Raw genomic sequence first — 20,336 nt, forward strand, 5'->3', positions numbered from 1 at the left:
GTCCCTGCCACCCGCACAGCTGCTTGTCCCCCTGTCCAGCAATGAATTCTGCCTCCCCAGTCCCCACACCAGTTCCACCCTTCCCGTCTACAAGTCAACACGGGTTTGTGAATACATCCTGTTCTTTTACTGCAGTCCTGCCTGAACTTAGGAATTGACTCCGATGTAACGCCCAGAGCCAGCCCTAGCCATAAACAGACTAAACAATTACTTAGAGCCCCAGGCAGCTCAGGGGGGGCTCCCTATTCACTTTTTATGATCAGAACGTGCCTGCTTTAATGGGGGGGTATTCCTGTTTAGGGCCCCCACTGGAGTAGCACTGGCATCCATAGCGAGAAAGCATCTTTCTCCCCTGCTGTTGCATATAAGGTACATTCCTCATTTTTGTCGGCCACCCCTTGCCCTGACCCATGTTCTTCTGCAGCTACTTTCAGAAAGCAGGAGTAGATATCAAGTTCTTTAATTATATATATATATAACTCACCAACCCTACCAAACACTACAGGTTCTATGTGCGAGTGTGAATCGTGATGCATTGATGAGGTCAGTGGTTCTCACACTGTTTACCATCCATCTTTTTTTTTCTCAAAGATAAACTAGGGACAGGCCTAGAGTGAAAAGTTACATTGCCATAGGAGGGTTGGTTGGGGTGGGGAAAGAACCCACGTCCTTGACTGGCATTGCTATGCTGACAAAACCGCCAGTAACCGATCGAGGCACCTTTGTTGATGGAAAAAGGCTTTTGGCGGCATACCCAACTTTGGGCTGGTGGCATTAGTTTGCAGAGGGAACAAAACCCCTTTTGTCAGGCTGCATCTGCACCAGGGGGCTATGCTGTCAGTAGAGTTGGCTTAGGCCGTGTCTGTACTAAAATGTTAGGTCAATGCCTCTATGTTGATTAGGACTGTGAAAAACCCACACCCCTGAATGATGCAGTTAAGATCTAATCCCCAGCATAGATCCGTGGAAGAATTCTTCTGTGGACCTAGCTTCCCACCTCTCTGGAAGGCGGATTAACTACAGTGATGGGAAAACCCTTCCTATCGCTGGAGTGTGCGTCTACACTGGATGCACTACAGCAGTGCTGCCGTGGTGTTTTGTGAAGACAGGCTTCGCCTAAGAAGGAAGAGAGGCAAGACCGTATTGGGGGGTTGATGGCAGGTCCCCTAATTTAGGAAGCAAGGAAATGGGAATTCCATCGGAACAGCCAAGGAGAGACATGCACGTGCCTGTCCATTAAAGTTTAACTTTGTCATCTGAAATTATCCCACAAACACTAGCAGGAGAGGAGAGGGCAGGTAAATAGTCAAAAGACGGAAGAAAAAACGTGTTTATTAAAAACTCATGCTTTATAGGGCAGTCTCACAACTGTTGATCTCTTGAGGTTTGCACTCGTGCAATTCTGCCCCACACTGCCTTGCAACCCCCGCATCGGCCCCTGTCCCTCAGGGCCCCTCTGCACTTCCTGCAGCTTCAGTGGTTCTTCACCCACCCTCTTCTCACCCCTAGCGCTGGCAAGGAGAGGGATGAGCTTCCAGGAGGTGAGAGATAGGAGGGGCCAGGAGAATGGGGAGACAGGAGTCCTCCAAGGTCATGGAGATGAGGATGATGGTGGCTAAAGAAACCCATCTTTTAATTCCTGGTGGGCTATTCCCCGCAGTGTCTCAGTATCTGAGCTGGGATCCCAGAGTCTTCTTGACTACGGAGGGCAGTGAGAAATAGGCTGCCCAGTCCATAGGGGGAAAAACTGACGTCTCCATCTCCATCGCTCCTTCCTCTCTATGGTTTGACGATCCATTGTTCCCAATGGAGGCGCCGGAGTCATGGAGATGAGGACATCTGAGGCTAGAGAGGCTGATTTCAGGGTCCCCGGGGGGGATATTCCCCCCGTGTCTTAGGGCCATAATCTGAGCTGGGATCTCCCCACCCAGAGCTAGGGTCGGATTCTCCCCCCAGTGAAAGAGGTGGGTGGGAAAGTGAAGATCGGACCCTGGTTCTCAGCATCGAAAAATGTCACCTGCCCCCATTCACAGTCCAGAGAAACCCGGATCCTGCTGGGGACCTGGCTCAGGGGCAGGGGGGTCTCAGGGGATGTAAGAGCCTGGTATTGACCTCCACACCGCTCCACAGCCCAGATCCCATCCTTAGGGCTATGGCTGATCCATCCCTTCCTCCTCACAGACTCTCTGGCCACTCCCACTGCCCAGTATCACCCACCCCCCACCTCCACCTCCCAGCAATGTCTCCCCACGGTGAATCCCTCACAGCCCAGCACACAGGGCAAAATGTCAAATCGCTCCGGATTGTCGGGTAGATCCTCCTCTGTGAATCCCCATCTCACACTTTTCCAATCCTCCGACATGATGAGTTCAGGATGAGCCTGTCAAAGTCACATTCACTGGGGAGAGAGAGAATCGGAGCATTAGGGGCAGAGCTTGGCCCTGGGGGAGGCTGGGACCATTTCTAACACTCCCTAGCAGCCTGGTGCTGGATGGGACAGTCCTGGATCCCAGGGAGGGATCTCAGGAGGAAGAAGTGGGGTGGGGCTTTGGGGGGAAAGGGCGGGGCAGGGGTGGGGCCTCAGGGGGAAGAGGCAGGGCAGGGGAGGTTAATTTTTAAGTATTACCAAATTGGCAACTGTGACGAAGTGGGAGTGTTCTTAATGTTTCCTCTGATTATTGTAGGGGTGCCTCAGTTTCCCCTATGCATTTCTTAAGTCTCTAGGTTGTGGAATAAGGGAGTGTAATTGTTGCAGAGCAAAGGGCCAGGGTACATAAATGGCTGACACTCTGTCTCCTGGCAACTGATGGCCTGGGCCCTTCCCCCACTGCAAGGTGATAGCTAAAGGGTTGGAGAACAAAGGAATCAGGTGACCTCCTGGCCCCGGAAAGGGACAAAGCCCAGAGGAGGAGGGGCTGGAGAGTGAGTCAGTTTGGGGCTGGCTGGGGACGAGGAGTGAAGTGCAGATGTGGTTGTCTGGCTCACTGCCCCCCAAAATGGACCTGGCTGAGGGGTCCTGTTCTCTGCACCTAAAAGCTCTGTGTTAGACCATGTTCCTGTCATCTAACAAACCTCTATTTTACTGGCTGGCTAAGAGTCACGTCTGACTGCGAAGTTGGGGGGCAGGACCCTCTGGCTTCCCCAGGACCCCGCCTGGGCGGACTTGCTGCAGGAAGCGCACAGAGGGGCAGAGGAGGCTGAATGCTCCGAGGTCAGACCCAGGAAGGTGGAAGCTGTGTGAGCTGTTTGCCCTGAAAACAGTCTGCTCACAGAGAGGAGACCTCACCAGAGTCCTGCCTGGCTTCGTCGGGAGCCATTCCAGAGCATCGCCCGGGGACTTCGTGACAGCAACCCTACCCTGCGGTCAGAGGAAAGTGTTCAGATGCAGGTTTGTGAAAGTGTTTCTGTTCCTTGGCGTGGGCATGGACTCAGTATTAAGGTTGGTGTCAGGATTGTTCATGTGACTTGAGCTTAGGGTTGCCTTAGTATTTACAATTCTCTATTTTATTTGTGAATGGGATGTGTGGATGCGTGGCACGAGCAGTGTTAGTTTGGTTTGTAACTTTAGCTCTGGGTTCATGAAAGTGGCTCGATGGGATTTCTGTCTTCACTTGAAGACCATCTCCACCAGCAATCTCACCCCATCTGTGCGATCCTAGGGATTCCCTTCTTCTTTTCTCCTGTTCAGACGGCAGAGCGTCTGGAGGGGGAAGGGAGAGAAGAGATAAGATGGCATGTTTTCACGTCTGAAACAACACCCCTGTAAGGACCTTGGAGTTCATTAAACAACACACCAGTGCATGAGAAAGGAATAAAGCTTTTATTAAAACAACCTAGAGAGCTTCAGGGGTGAACTGCTGTCAGGAGCGGAGGGTGCTCCCTAAAAGTGTGCGGGGGGGCACTGGTGACCAAACCGTGACCCTGCCCCCCTTCTCCCTGAGCCTCCACCCTTGCGCCTCCTACTTGTGTTTCCTCCTGGTATCTCACTCCTCCACTTATATCTGGGCTTATCACAGTCCCCCGGCCAACCTAATTTAAAGCCCTCCTCACTAGGTTAGCAAGCTTGTCTGCAAACATACTCTTCCCTCCCTTTGTTAGTGGATCCCATCTCTTCCTAGCAATCCTTCTTCCTGGAACAACATCCCATGGTCGAGGAATCCAAAGCCCTCTCTCCGATACCACCTGCCCAACCACGCATTTACCTCCACAATTTGATGGTCCCTACCTGGGCCTTTTCTTTCAACAGGGAAGATGGACAAGAACACGACTTGCGCCTCAAACTTCCTTTATCCTTCTTCCCAGAGCCAAGTAGTCTGCAGTGACCTGCTCAAGGTCATTCTTGGCAGTATCATTGGTGCCCACGTGGAGAAGTAGGAAGGGGTAGCGGTCTGAGGGCTTGATCTGTCTCGGCAGACACTCTGTCACATCCTGAATTCTAGCTCCAGGCAAGCTGCACACTTCGAGTCCCTCGGTCTGGACGGCAGATGAAGGACTCCGTCCCCCTGAGGAGGGAGTCCTCGACCACCCTTCTCTTCCTCTTAGGAGTGGTGGTCGTGAAACCCCCATCCCTAGGACAATGCATCCCATGCCTTCTCAACTTATTCTCATATAGGTCCGTTCGTTGCCATGGCCCGTTAGTGGTTAGGTATCTGCAAATGTAGCTTATGTACCTGTTACACATGTCAGCTCATTGCCAGGACACTTCTGCAGTTAAACCATGTACCTGTGGTCAAAACTTCCCCTTAAACACTCTATTTTCAGCTCCCCAATATTTGGGGTTTTCCATTGGCCATTTATCTGTGCAAAGGGCACAGGCCTCAAGCCTTATGCTAACTTGCTAAAGCTAACGTCTTACAGGATACAGGCCTGTAGGTTCTTTGCATTACTGCTATATATCATGAAGGCAAGATAGCCCACTGGGCTACACACCGCCCCTACTTCCCGAGCCCCCGCCCTCGCGCTGCCCATTCTCCCTGAGGCCCCGCCCCTGCTCCGCCTCTTCTCCACAAGACCCCACCTCCACTCGCGCCTCTCTGCCCCCATCGCTCGCCCTTACAGCTGGTGAAAAGCAATAGGGCCACGGCCCCCCAGCTCCCCCTGTTCCAGTGCCCCTGATTGCTACACAGCTACACTGTTTTTCTCAACCCCAGCTTCCAGGGCACATCTCTAAATCCCTGTATTCATAATACTGTCCCCTATGAGGGAGTGTCTCTAAATTATAATTTTCCACAAACCTCTCTCTACAACCCCCACTCTGACTTGACATAACTTTGGTTTAATAGCAAGAGAGAAACAGACAGAGAGGGACAGACACACACTCAAGTCTTTAAGAAAAGCTAATCCCAAACCTTCTCTTTCCTCCTGGCCTCTCAGATCAACAGAATCCACTTCTGTTGACCCTCACCACACCCCAGGAGATATTAGCTGTAAGAAAGCTCGATGGCTCCATCATCCGCTCCCTCCCAACCCCAGATCCCAGCTGGTGCGTCACATTCACCTGCTGCATTTCGTCCTAATCTAGACTCAGATCCTGCAAAGACTTTAGCATGAAAGTGACTTGACACACTTTGACATTAATGGGAGGTTAAGAATTTGCAGGATCAGAGCCCTTTGTTGTAAACATTAGGTCTGTTTACTCAGTGTCTCTACTGAGCTCAGCACAAACGAGGTCTTCGCCCTGGATAGACTGAAATGCAAAGCATAATGGTATCCTTTTACACATGCAGAAACTGAGGCAGGAAGAGGTTCAGCTCAATGGGCCAGATTCACCCCTGCACTGGCAAAGGGATAGAGGGGAGGCAGGTTGGGTCTTCCCTATTCAGTGACGAATGCAAAACTTGGCACAGGGAAGTCCTGAAATCCAGCCAGATTTGCATCCTCATGTCAGCTGAGTGACCTCTATGGGGCTTTGCCAGCTAGCAGAGTATAAGAGAAACATCTTCATCCTGACGACACCTCTTTATCCCGGTCCACCCACTTCCTGCGCCAGCGTGCCCTCACCAACTCCACTCCGTGCCCGGGCACACTCCTCGTGCCAGCAGCTGCTGTGGAGAAGGAACAAGTGGCTTCTGTACTGGAGGGATTCCCTTGGGGTGGAAGAGGGGTTTGCATCATTCCTACAGCCCCTTTGGCCCAAACTAGCTGGCACACAGGGCCGGAGCACAAGGATGGGCTGGGTCCCAATTTCGATAGTGGCCTTTGAGGGTCTACATTTTGGGTGCCAAACTTGAAGCACCTGGGGCCTGCTTCAAATAGGGGTTGGGCACCCGCAGCTCCCACGGACTTCACCTGCAGCTGTGGAGGACAGAAGTTCTGAAGTACATGGCCTGCAGTTCTGCAGCGGGACGAGACACTGAGGTTCCAAAAATTAGGCCATTTTGCTAAAATCTGGACCTTAATAATTTACCAAAGGTGATCGAATGACTCAGCGTGAGCTATCTTGATGCTTGGGACCTTGCTGGATTTGCTCAGGTTGTCTGCTTCACTTTTCTTAGTAAATGGATTCATAATTTAATTATGAACCAGCCGGTCAGAGCCCATCTTCTCCCACAGTCTCTAGACTCGTCCCACTTTACCCTCCTTGATCCCATCTTGGTACCTTTGAACTTCTTCAGAGTTTCCGTTAGAGCAATATTATTCTGAGACAACTCTCCGAGTCTCTTTTCCAGCTCCAAAGACTTCTCCGCTGGCTGCTGGAACTTCCCCTTCTCACACTTGGAGAAAAAATTTCACCTTCTTGTATTTCATTTAGTGACACACCATTATTTGTTGTTAGTGAAACAGTCCTCAAGCAGTAAAGACTCTTGATGATCGCGAACCCGAGCGGGATTGTATCTGTGCCCTAGTGGTGAAAGGCCCGTATTCCATCCCCAGAACGCTGGGGCAGCCAGTCCCCCCAGGGATGGGACATCTCTAGGAAACACTTTAGGTTCAGAATCTTTCCCGCAGGATGGATAATTCCAGAGCATCGTGTCAAAGGGTGAGAACCTCCAGATGTTAAATTCAACCGAGATTTGTAGCTGAATGTGACCCAGCCCCACGTGCTGAGCTGTGGTGCCCTGGGGAGACAGGGTTTGAACATAGTGGCCAAGTCCTTTCCCGGTGCTGCAAAGCAGGGAGGAGCCATGTACCTGCTCAAGGTGCTTCTGAGGTCCTAGAGGGACGATAAAGAAAAGGAAGCTCAGTCCCACATGTCGAGGGCCCCTCCTGCTCTGGAGGGGGCTCGCTCTGAATTCAGCACAGTGCAGATGGGGACCTACGACCGGTTTATTCATAAATATTTTTTCCCCAAGTGCAGAGCCGCTGACTCTATGGGTGCTCTGGGGCTGGAGCACCCAGGAAAAATAAAATCGTGGGTGTTCAGCACCCACCAGCGGAGTTCCTCCCCCTCCCCCCAGCGCCTCCCGCCCCCAGGCGGCCCCGCCGATCAATTCCTCCCCCTCCCAGGGCCTCCCTCCCTCCGCGCAGCAGCTGTTCAGCGGCATGCAGGAGACCCCGGGGGGGAGGGAGAAGCGTGCTCGGGGGAGGGGGAGGGGGTGGGGCCTGGGGCACAGCAGGGGGTCGAGTGCCCCCCGGTGAAATGAGGAAGCTGGCGTCTGTGCCCAAGCTGGTTTTTGCAGTTATCTGTGGAAAATGAAAGCCACAGAGATGGTATTGGGAGCGTGAATGTGCAGGAGCGTTCTCACGGGAAGGGCCCTTTCTTTTGCTCTCTCTCTCTCATGCCCATATGGAAAAACTCTCTAACTCTTCGTGCTCCTCTCACAGTCATGAACGAGCATGGAGAGTTTGTGACCAGACCAGGGCTCCCTGCTGTTTATAAAGCTCAGGTCTTTCGCTCAAGGAAGAGAAACAATATCTCCTCCTCCCACCCTCACTCCCATAGCCCCAGTAACTTTGTTCCCCCACCCTCATCTTCCCCCACCTCCCTAGTCCTGCCCGTCTTAGGCACCAACTCCGTGGGTGCTTCGGGGCTCAAGCACCCATCGAAAAAAAACAAAAGAAGGTGGGTGCTCAGCACCCACCGGCCACATCTGTGCAGCAGCGCTGCCAAATCAGCTGTTTGGCAGCTAGGGGAGGGCGGAGAGCAGCAAGCGGGGGCCTCGGGGGGGGAGGGGATGGAGCAGGAAGAGGCGGAGCGAGGGCGGGGCCTCGGGGCAGAGCGGGGGCGGAGCACCCCCCTGGGAAAAATAAAAGTCAGCCCCGATGCTGCCCATTCCTGCAGTCACAGCCCAGAGCTCTCCTGTATCCCAGCCTGCTGCCCTGCAGAATCCAGAGACCAAGGAGGGGCAGGAATTGCCAGGTGCGACACGTGGGGACAGACTGAGGAGCAAGGGGAAGAAACTACGAAAGGGAAAGTTGTGGCTGAATATCAGGGCGAAATTCCTGACTCTGAGAAGTATCTGGCTAGTGAATCATCTCCCAAGGGGAAAAACGGTGGAAGCCACAACCCCTGGGAGGTTTGAACTTTGGCTGTACAAAACCAAAGAAAGTGAGTTGGTGGGAGCAACCCTGCTCTGGCCCCAGGGCCATGGAGTGTCTGAGCGAAGGGGGCATTTCCATCTCAAACATCTAGGAATCTGTGACTCTCCAAAGGACAATCATAATTCCCATCCCAGGAATGCACCGACTGACTTACTGACTCCTGGACTCGGTTGCCATGACACCTGTGCAGGGATCGAGGGGGGTCCCTAACTCAGTCTCACCTGCAGGAATTTGCTGGCCGGCTGCCGGCACGTCTCCTCCATCTCGCCGATCAGCTCGCTGAGACGGGGTATCTCCTTGGACACTCTGGTGGCGTTTTCATCCTGGCTCTTCCTAATCTCCTTGTCCAACTTTTCCAGCTGGGCCAGCGGGAGTCGCTCTTGGTCCTCCAGAAACTGGTGCAGCTGCGTGAATACAGATACAATCTTCTGCCTCTCGGCTTCCGTTTTCGCCTGTAAGGGACATGGAGGGAAAGGGCAGGTTGGGGATATGCGGTGAGTCACGGGCCGTTTCACTGTAGATCCCTTGCTGGAGGGTCAGGGATTCTCACCAGAGTTGCACATGGTGCCTGCCTGCGATGGGCCAAGTGACCTGAGAGGAAGCATCACCTTGGCTATTAGCCCTGTGATGTATGTTCCAATTATCCCTAGAAAGGATCTGTCTTCATAAATAAACATTCTCCTGCCTTCACCATTTGCCTGCCTTATCGCCATTAAACCAGAACAGAGTTTACTTGACACAGAGGAGTAACTAACTAATCATCGCGGAAAGGGGAAAGTTACCCACTGTCGCTTTCCCATCACTCAGAGCAAGGAGAACATTGACAATGCCCCCGGGAATATCTGCTAGCGATTAACAAAGGCACCTACCAGCAGTTCCAGGAGTCTCTTTTCCTCCCTCAGTTTAACGGCCGGGATCTCATCGCTCTCTTTCATCAAGCTCTGCAAATGGAGCTGAATTTGATCCTAAACAAAAGAAAAGTGACTTTTGATTTTTCTCTTTTCCCAGGGTTATTTTCCCCCATGTGTTTTCCAGGACGTCACATCGGTAACAAAGCTCGATCTCAGGAGTACCTGGCTCAGGCCACTTCAATGTAGCCCACTAACACCAGCCTGGAATCCCAGGAGGGATGGGAATTTTCAAGACAACAGGAATAAGAGCGAGGATTTCAGAGCAGTTAGAAAAATTGGCTTTCAAACAGTAAACTAGTTTCAACCTTAATGGTAGCAGTGCTACCAACCCACCATAATTCAGCTCCACAGCAGCAGAACTGCTGTCTCTTTCTCTTCTGTCTGAACCTCGTTTCTGGCTGCATCTAGGCTGCAGCAGGCTCATCCGCTCCATCTCTGGTCTGACGGGAACCATGCAGCCGTCATCGTCAATTCCCTTTAAGGAGACAGCGCCTCTTCTGGACACCTCAGCACAGAGGGAGTAGCTCTGTAAGGCAGGACTATTGATGGAGCTGGCTTCTGGGAAAGGAAATCCGGGAAACTGGGAGAATCTGTTGCTCTGAAAGAGGCTCAGAGAAACTTCAGCGCCCCTGGGGGAAAACATAGGCGCTGACTCCGTGGGTGCTGTGAGGCTGGGGCACCCACAGAAAAAAAAAAAGTGGGTGCTCAACACTCACCAGTGGGCCCCGCAGATCAGCGCCTCCCCCTCCCCCTCAGCGCCTCCCACCCACCGGGGGCCATGCCGATCAGCTCCTCCCCCTCCCTGCCAATGCCTCCCGCCCACTGCTATCAGCTGTTTATTGGCGTGAAGGAGGCGCTGGGGGAAGAGTGGGAGGAGCAGGGGCAGGAAGAGGCGGAGGGAGGGGGTAGGAAGAGGCAGAGCGGGGGTGGGGCCTGGGACAGAGCAGGGGTCAAGCCCCTGCCAAGGATCTGAGTAAGTCGGCGCCTATGGGGGAAAAGATAGATTTAGTCTGAAAAGGAAAGGATTGAATTAACAGACGTCAGAGTGTTTCCTACCTTGTATTTCTGAGCAGCGTCCTCCATGAGCAGCACCCTGTGAGATCTGTGCTGTGGGGATCTCCAACAAGCCACACACACGGCTTCCCGGTCCTCCTCGCAGAACAGGTTGAGTTTCTCCTGGTGTGTCTCGCACAGATTCTCTTTGCTAGGATTTAATTCCAGTTGTCTAATTTTCCCTACTATATTCCCCAGCTGCCAATTGGGCCGGAGGTTCCCTTTCTGGATCCGGTCTCTGCAGACGGGACACTCCAAGGGGCCGTATCCTTCCCATTTGTCACAGTAGGTACTGATGCAGCCCTGGCAGAAGTTGTGCCCACAGTCCATGGTCATGGAGTCCGTTAGATACTCCAGGCAGATGGGACACATGGTTTCCTCTTGGATTCCCTGTACAGGAGCTGCTGAGGCCATGGCTGTTGGGATCACCAATGTTTTTTTTGGCCTCTTCCTTTATGCTGCATGTGGATGGGAGAAAAAGGTCAGTGAGAACCACATGGGGGAAAGGTGGGGGCATGACAGGGAGAAGAGGAGGGAAAGCTGGTTGGGATTGGAGAAGAGAATGTGCAAGGCCTGTTTTGCACTCGCTCTGGAGAGTTGGGTGTCTCTCCATAATGGGGGCTGTAAATATCTCTCCGTCACGAGCTCCTCTTCCTTCCTTCTGCACCAATGTGTGCCCACACCGGCCCTCTCCATTTGCTAAACCCAGACCAATCTAAGCCCCCCTCCTTTGAGTGCACAAAAGCGGCCCCCTCAATGAAACTGACCCAGCAAATAACCCAGTGCACAGCTTGCTAGAGCCTGACCCAGCTCTAGTAGAAGGAGAGAGCCTGAAACATGGGGCCTGGTACAAAGCCTGAACTAAAGTGAGCAAAAAAGTCAAGCTCTGCTAATATAAAGCAAAGTTAGCAAGAGACCATAAGAGCAGCCATACTGGGTCACACCAATGGTCCATCTAGCTCAGAACCCTGTCTTCGGAAGACAGGATATTGGGCTAGATGGACCTTTGGTTTGACCCAGTCTGGCTGCTCTTATGTTCTTCCAACAGTGGCCAATGCCAGATGCCCCAGAGGGAATGAACAGAACAGTGAATCATCAAGTGATCCATCCTCTGTCGCCCATTCCCAGCTTCTGGCAAACAGAGGCTAGGGACACCATCCCTGCCCATCCTGGCTAATAGCCATCGATGGACCTATCCTGCATGAATTTATCTAGTTCTTTTTTGAACCCTGTTACAATCTTGGCCTTCACAACATTCTCTGGCAAAGAGTTCCACAGGTTGGCTGTGCATTGTGGGAAGAAATACTTCCTTTGGTTTGTTTTAAACCTGCTGCCTATTCATGTCATTGGGCGACCCCTAGTTCATGTGTTAGGAAAAGGCATAAATAACACTTCCTTATCCACACCAGTCATGATTTTATAGACCTCCATCACATCCCCGCTTAGTTGTCTCTTCCCCAAGCTGAAACATCCCAGTCTTATTAATCTCTCAGGCTTTGAGCAACAGTCAGGTACATGAAGTTAGCAAAAAAAACAGGCACTCCCAAGAAATACTAGGTGCAGGGTATTCATGTATGCACATTCCAAAAAGATGCAAGTAACCCTCATAAAGGGGTGGCATAAACACAATGCTGGGAAATGGAACAGGAACACACCAAGCCCAAGTGAAACAAAGATGGGAGGACAGGACAAGATGAGGGATGAAAATGTTTTGTTTGAACCAGCAGGTACAAGGTGTAGGGTAGTAACGAACCATGTCAGGGGGCAATACGTAACTTGGGTCGCAGAGGGGGTGTCTTTGTCTACTGGGGGGGTGGCAAGTGCCCCCGCTCATTCAGCTGAGTCCATGGGCATACAGGTCTTAGTGCCTTCGTAGAGTTTGCTGGGGACGAGGACCATGCTTCGTTAACAATAAACCTGGCCAAGTGCCTTCGCCACCGAACTGCGTGGTGTACCGGCTCTCCGGCCAGAGCCGGTGCAGCATGCAGAGAGAACACACCTGCCGCCAACAACTGACAACACCAGCTGCCTGAACACCACGGGCTGAATTCACCCCGTGTCTGAGCTGAGCTTCCTGCCCTCTTTGTGCCTGTTCTGTGCTAGGGCTGCCCGGGTGTTTAGCCTGAACGCTGCATTTCACTCCTATCATGAGTGATCAATTAAGGTGAGCTATTATCAGCAGGAGAAAAAAAAACCTTTTGTAGTGATAATCAGGATAACACACTCTTGTTACAGTGTGTATGGCAACACCCATTTTTTCATGGTCTCTGTGTGTACATATATCTTCCTACTGTATTTCCCACTGCATGCATCTGATGAAGTGGGTTTTATCTCACGAAAGCTCATGCTCAAATAAATTGGTTAGTCTCTAAGGTGCTACAAGTCCTCCTTTTCTTTTTGCTGATACAAACACGGCTACCACTCTGAAACCTGTATAATGCTGTGATTCTTGGTGTAAAAGACCATCTAGCACAAAGACAGGCTCACCTGGGTGGTGAGACAGATCAGAGTACCCATGAGGCCTGTCTGTGACTCCATAGTTAGGCTGTTATAGCACCTGAGGAGTTTACACTTCATCATTGGCTGGTGAAATCTACGTACAGAACACATGACCAGTGTGGGGTTTGTGCCCTGGTTCCTAACAGCCTGCCCCGAGGTTGGTACTCACTCTCCTGAGTCACTGCAGACAGCTTGACACTGCTAACCTCACTCGGTGAGTAAGTTTTCACGGTAGGAGGTCTGTAGGTGCTTCTGTTTCACCCTTGGGATATACACAGCTGCTTCCCTCTAACCCTGCAGATGCTTATCTCCACCTAAGCCCCAGAGTGAAACAGAAACTGGGGGAAGATAGGTGGAGGAACACCTATCACGCATCTTGGGCCACCCCGGTAAGTGTCTTCAGAGGCCATGTAGCACTACACAAAATGGCCAGGATGGAGGAGGACTTCTTTATAAACTTTCAGGAAACTTTCCAGCCTGATGAGGAAAAGGGATTTGAACAGGGGTCTTAGGGGAGTGCCCGAAGCACTGGACTAGAACGTGATTCTCACTCTGGCTCTGGCCCAACCCATATTCATTTTTGAATTAAAATGGAACAGGGGCCACAAAGTGAATTCTATTTTGTGGATCTGGGCCTTAGAAACAAGGGCTGTTAAGCAGAATGCAAGGTTCTCCCTTCACTACAACAGAGCTCCCACCCTGTAGTTAAGGTAGAATAAAAGACATAATTTAAATGTACGGGCTGCCACAACAAATGTAGAGCTCACTTAATAGAGAAAAATAATGCTCTGTGCAAACGTTGATTTATCACAATTAACTTGTCCTTACTAGAGTCAGATTTTAAAAACGACATACACAGATGTTTAAAGTTTCAAGGGGGATTTTGTTAAATCGGCGACTAGACCGGAGGGAATATATTTACACAAAAAATTTTTTTAAGCTTTTATAGAGCGGCATTAATATTTTGCATTACGCGAGTGCAGTCCACCTGTGGAAAGTAACTTACCAACATAGGTGAATGAAACTGCACAACAATGCTCAGTGTCAGTGAAGCATTATTGCCTTTGTTTTACAGAAAAGTTTTCTTATATCTGCTTCTTTGCATACTGCTCCCCAATATAATAACATAAGAATGGCGCTACTGGGTCAGACCAAAGGTCCATCTAGTCCAGTATCCTGTCTTCCAACAGTGGCCAGTGCCAGGTGCCCCAGAGGGGATGAACAGAGCAGGTAATTGTCAAGTGATCCATCCCCTGTCGCTCATTCCCAGCTTCTGGCAAACAGAGGCTAGGGACACCATCCCTGCCCATCCTGGCTAACAGCCGTTGATGGAACTATCCTCCATAAATTTATCCAGCTCTTTTTTGAACCCTGTTATGGTCTTGGCCTTCACAACATCCTCTGGCAAGGAGTTCCACAGGTTGACTGTGCATTGTGTGAAGAAATACTTCCTTTTGTTTTAAACCTGCTGCCTATTCATTTCATTTGGTGACCCCTAGTTCTTGTGTTATGAGAAGGAGTAAATAACACTTCCTTATCTACTTTCTCTACACCAGTCATGATTTTATAGACCTCTATCATATCCCCCCTTAGCTGTCTCTTTTCCAAGCTGCAAAGTCCCAGTCTTATTAATCTCTCCTCATACGGAAGCTGTTCCATACCCCTAATCATTTTTGTTGCCCTTTTCTGAACCTTTTCCAATATGCCAGATCTACCCAAAATACCAGTCGGCTAGTTTTTCTGTGGGTTTACAATGCTCTTTTAAAAATGCACGCCAACCAAAAAAATGAGACCATCACATCAGAATTTCAACAAGTGCCCAATTTCAAACACCACCCACAAAACTGCACCTAAAATGTGAAGGGCATTAAAAAATGCATGTGAAGTTTCTCACTGAAAGGACCTGTACTTAGAAAGCAAAGAGGAACTTTCGCCTTCATTTACTACATTTCAGAACTCAACCCTCGTGATGGAGCCAGAACCAACAGTTCCAGAAAAATAAACAAGAGTTTTAAGAGTAAGTCGGACAAACACCTGTCAGGGACGGTCTGAGAATGCTTGGCCCTGCCTTGAGCGCAGGGGACTGGACTGGATGACCTCTCGAGGTCCCTTCCAGCCCTATGAGTCTAAGGTTAAAAGTACATAATGGACTCTAATGAATCCTTGTAATCTCCCAGAGAGGGGCACGGAAATTAATAATCCGTTAGCAAGAGTGATACAAAGATGCCGAGTGAGCGTGAATCTCAAGTAAATGGGCAAAGTTAGGGGAGGTGAAATTAACTTCCACTGTGTGGCCAGGGCCTAGGACCCCAGTGCAGCCCCCCCCGTAGCAACTTCTTCCTCAGACTCTGGACTACAGTTAATGGCCGAAGCTCTCACGCAATGGTTGATGCTATTGGAGACCCCTACCACTGTCAGGGCTGTCCTTACCCATATGCAAACTACGCCACTGCGTAGGGCACCAGGAAATTTGGGGCACCAAATTGTCCCACATTTTCTGGTGCCCTATGCAGCTGTGGGCTGCATCCCCTCCAGCGTATATGGGCCTTTCACCTGTAGGGCACTGGGTACAATTCAAACCAGGTCAGCAGTCATAAAGAGGCTTTAGTGCCTGAGGAGTGTATGGAAACCTGGGGGGGAATGAACTGGAGTAGGGGGCTCAATCTAGTTCCTTTTTAAAAACAAACAAACAAACAAACAAAAACCCCCACGACATTAAGTATATAGAAAGTAGTACATGGAGGCCAAGGATCTCACCCACTCCAGAAGGCTTGAACTGGTCGGGGTTCCCAGGTGTTGGGGGTAGCTCAGGGTCCTGAGTGCTGGAGACAGGCGGAGCCCCCAGCATGATCAGTCAGGAGAAGACGGAGTCCCCGTAGAAATGATGCAGAGTTTGGATCTAAGCAACAGAACACTGACTGGAGCGTGACATAAGCAGGACACTTATGAATGATAAGTGATTCCCTGATTCATGAATTAAGTGTTCTATAATTCTATTAATGTCCTGCCTCACACGCTACAAGGCGGCATGAATGGAGGGAGGGGAGACAGCATGTCAGAGAGAGACAGAGACACACATCATGTGTGTGAGAGAGAGACGCGCTTTGCCCCTTTAAGTACGCTGACCGCGCTCTAAGTCCATTGCCTTTTTAAGTAGATCAGCAAGTTGAGACAGCAGTTGCTGCCAACAAGCTCCCAGTCCTGAGCCCTGTCCTGTCCCCGCCTGCTCTGTTGAGATGGGGGGCAGGAACGGGGGGGCAGGTGTGGGGGGAGTGGGACACCCTGACATTAGCACCCCTCTTTCCCCCCCCTGCACAGCAAGCAGGAGGCTCCCAGGAGCAGCTCCAAGGCAGCACGGGTCAGTGTGGGGGAGGGACACCTGAACTGCTGGCAATTGATAGTCTGCTGGGTGGCTGCCACACAGGGAACTTAGGGGAGCGGGGAGCTGATGGGGGGCTGCCAGTTCATCCAAGCCCCCACCAACTAGCTCCATCGGGCTGCTCTTTCTGCAAGCAGTGGACAACGCAGGCGGCTGCCAAACAACGTAATAAGGGAGCCTTGCGCAACTTTAAATGAGCATGTTCTCTAACTGATCAGCAATGAATCAACGAAACAACATTAACCGGGACAACGTTAAGTGAGGAGTTCCTGTAGATGTGTATGTCACAGGGGTGGTGCTAAGAAAGGATTCTGATAGAATAATGTGAAAAATAGGAACAAATATTTATTGCAAAATCAAGGATCTTCCTACCAGATACTGAGCAACAGGGAAAAGTCAATTGCACAACAAAATGTAATACATATTTTAGGGGAAAAAAATCCCAAATAAATAATTCCCGCCTAGAAAAGCCTGTGATGTGATGAACACTGGGCATATTTTATTCTGCGCATCTCACTGGGATTTCCCAGTCACTCCTTTCACATTTATTTCATGTTGCTTTTACTGCCGTTATTGGCTCATTGTTCTACTTTAATAAATAGAGGCCAGAAGGGCAGATCTTTAGCATCTCGCCAGTGTTTCGTGGCTGCTTGCCCTTTATATCGCACCATTGCACAGCAGAGAGAAGACAGGCGTCTGACCTAAATCAGCACTGCAGTTTTGCGCTCTCTCTCTCAAGTGGTGCACCAGTGATTAGGCACTTTGCACAGAGCATTTATTTAAGGACAAAAGCCTTACAGAGAAAACAGATCAATAAAACAATAACAAGTGGAAAAGCAGACTTCTGCTTCCCAGAGGTCCCCCATCAGTCCTATGGAGACCCTGGCAGGTTCTAGTCCTTCCACTCCTTCACAAGGTTTGACCTATTGATTAAAAGTTCATGTCAGTTTGTTGGCTCAAAATGAGAGAGTCTGTTTAAACTCACCCTTTAGACCCCAAAATTTGTTCCCAAGCTCCTGAAGCAGGTAAAATCAGGCTCAAAGGCTGGGAGTCTGTGTAACCAACCACAGGAACTTGCATTGATCTTCCCAGCTTCCCCAGAAAATCCACCCAGTGAGCCGGGAACATACAATTACCTGTAATACACACTGAGCCATAGGTCTGTGAATATACTACAGGCCCATGTCGTCCGGCCCATCTCAAGCACACAGATCACATTTATCAAGTGGAAACAATCGCGTCCAAAGAGGCTGCATGTATTTGCAATATCTGTCACAACGGTCATACAGGCTGAATCGAGACACCCACTCAGGATTTTCTTTCCTTAATTTCTGCCATTAAAACGTGTCACGTTCTGTACTTCAAGATGGTCCAGTTTGCAGACAGAGAGCTAGCAGGGGATCTGAAGGAACATGGGACCCTGACAGGAGCATAGAGACTAGAAAATAAGAAGCTAAACAGGACTCTGCAACAACACTGTACTCCTTGCAGAGCTACAGAGACCAGGATTGAGAGCCTCGGATTTTCTGTGAGGAAACATGGGAGTCCTTCTGAGGCATGGAGACTAATAACATAGCTCGGAGCAGCTCTACAGGAAAGACGTTGTCTTCCAGGGTCATAGAGCTTAGGGAAATGGAAGCTAGAAGAGGCTTAGCAAGAACATTGTAATCCTCCAGGGTCATAGAACCTAAGGAAATGGAAGCCAGAAGAAGTTCAGCAAGAACATTGTAATCCTCCAGGGTCATAGAGCTTAGAGCAATGGAAGTGACAAGAGGTTCAGCAAGAACATTGTAATCCTCCAGGGTCATAGAGCGTAGGGCAATGGAAGCTAGAAGAGGTTCAGCAAGAACTTCTGTGGATCATACAGAGTATGACACCACAGGCCAGAGAATCCAGTTTCTTGGGATCACAGCCATGCATCACCCTCTGGGGGACAGTTTTATGTGGGACAACAATACACAAAAGTAAGGGAAAACTCTCTCCTCATTGAAAGAGACCGGCGGGAAAGCAAAGAGCAGCTCCTCGTTGCTGAGGTCGTAAAATGACACTCGCCCCAGTTCATAGTCCAAATAGACGCCGATCTCATTGTTGTTCTTTTTGAGGGGCACATAGGTGTTGGAAGGGTTGGTGAGCGCCACACAGAGGTGATGATATTTCTGCAAACCCAAGACCCCCGTGTTGGGTTGAAAGACAATACGTCCTTTCCTCCTCATAGACTCGCTGGCCACACCCACAGTCCAGAACATCCCATCCACCTCCACCTCCCAGTAGTGTCTCCCCGAGGTGAATCCCTCACAGCCCAACACGCAGGGATCAGTGTCAAATCTCTCCAGACGGTCAGGCATCTCCTGACTTGGTTTTCCCCATCTGGCACCTTTCAGGTCCTCAGAGAGGATGAGTTCAGGACCTGCCGTGTCTGGATCCAGAGTCACATTCACTGCATAACAGAGAGAGAATCAGAGTGTTAGACGCTGAGCTCAGCACTGGGGGGAAGGTTGGACAGAATATTCAAGAGGTTAGACATTAGTACAAAATAATCATCTACAATTGGGTGCACTCAGTGTCCCCCTGACAACAACTTCTTTTCTCTAGGTGAAAGGTAAGTCAGAAAGTCCACACCAAACCCTTGGATGTTAAAGGCCTAGCAGGGATGCTGGAGCTATCAACGACCAATGTTAAAAAACTGGGACATTCGGAGGTGAGGATAAAGCAAGGTACAAGGACATGTTTTAAAAGCAAGAAACATTGAAAAGATAGGACATTATTAGTGATGGTCATTCAAATAACCTTAACTCTGCCCTCTAGGTACTCACTCTTCCATCTTTCCCTTTTTCTATCCAGGGGAGCTGAAACAAGTGGGGGTGCTGAGAGCCATTGAACCAAACTGTAAACCCTGTATATGATGGAAACCACTTAAAGACAGGGGGTATGGCAGCACCCCTAATTCTAGCACCTATGCTTCCATCCCTCCTGGTTCTGTAAAATGTGTCTTTTTAGGATCAAGTATACAAGTTCTTAGTCCATAGCCATAGACGGAGTAGAAGTGAACACTGCACTGAGAGTGGAGTTAAGAAAATGAGAACAATAAACCATCATTTTAAAAGCTCCTCTCATGCATACACAATAATACATAATAAATATGCTGCCTCACTGCACCCACCAGTTTTGTACACCTGTGAACTAGACACAGGAGGTAAGTTTACATAGACACGCCAGCTCCATGCACGAGGACCCTTGTGCAACTCTTGGGGCATAGGATCTTTGTAAATAAGGTGGGATAATTGACGCCCATGTACCGTGATGAATCAGAAATGGGCAAAGCAGCTCGTCTCCTGTGGACTCCACATGGTCCTAAAGAAGGGTTAATGTGACCAAACCATTTTAGATTTTAGCATCCCCCATCCTCAGAGGTTTTGAACAACAGGTTAGAGAATGCCTGTCAAGAGTAGCCTGCTTCAGTGCGGGGGTGTGTGGACTAGATGACAACTTCATCTCCTTTCCAGCCCCACATTTCTATGAGTCTATAAGCAAGTCTTTGTGATGAGAAGAGAATGAAATTTTTACCCTGTAAAGGTTTTTTTTTTTGGTGGTGGTGGTGGGGTTATATCTATACATAAAACTGACAGTTGTCAAAACCTAAAAACATTTTGGGGTTCGATTTTCCAATAATAAAATAAAACAAAACTAATGACAGTGGGGTGTGTGTGTAAATTTCCATTTAGTTGAAAAGGCATTTTCTCACCTTCTTGCCTCCCCCCAAAAACAAAATCACTGATAATTATCAACCAACTAAAGTTCTGGAAAGAAGCTTAAACTTACAAGACACCCAAATATTTCCTAGTGTGGATGGATACAGATATTGCAGAGTCTTTCATACAGTGGGGGAAGAGTTAAGATTGTCATCAGCATAGGCGCTGACTTCCGTTGGAGCACCCACGGAAAAAATTGGTGGGTGTGCTGCACCCTCCGGCAGCCAAGCTCCCCGCCCCCAGCTCAGCTCACCTCCGCCTCTT

General features: G+C 49.9%; 1 pseudogene across 1 annotated transcript; it reads right to left on the reverse strand.

The window, feature by feature from the left end:
* Positions 1-1,820: 1,820 nt before the first annotated feature.
* Positions 1,821-17,597, reverse strand: LOC311530931 (tripartite motif-containing protein 10-like; annotated as a pseudogene). The gene is made up of 8 exons (XR_014714584.1): positions 17,460-17,597; positions 15,702-15,843; positions 10,449-10,903; positions 9,351-9,446; positions 8,703-8,933; positions 6,599-6,735; positions 3,641-3,700; positions 1,821-2,398 (listed from the first exon to the last, which is right to left on the reverse strand). The product of XR_014714584.1 is annotated as a tripartite motif-containing protein 10-like (transcript).
* Positions 17,598-20,336: the final 2,739 nt, after the last annotated feature.

The sequence above is a fragment of the Lepidochelys olivacea genome (assembly GCF_965140295.1).
Source record: "Lepidochelys olivacea isolate rLepOli2 genome assembly, chromosome: 14".
Taxonomy (NCBI): Eukaryota; Metazoa; Chordata; order Testudines; family Cheloniidae; genus Lepidochelys; species Lepidochelys olivacea.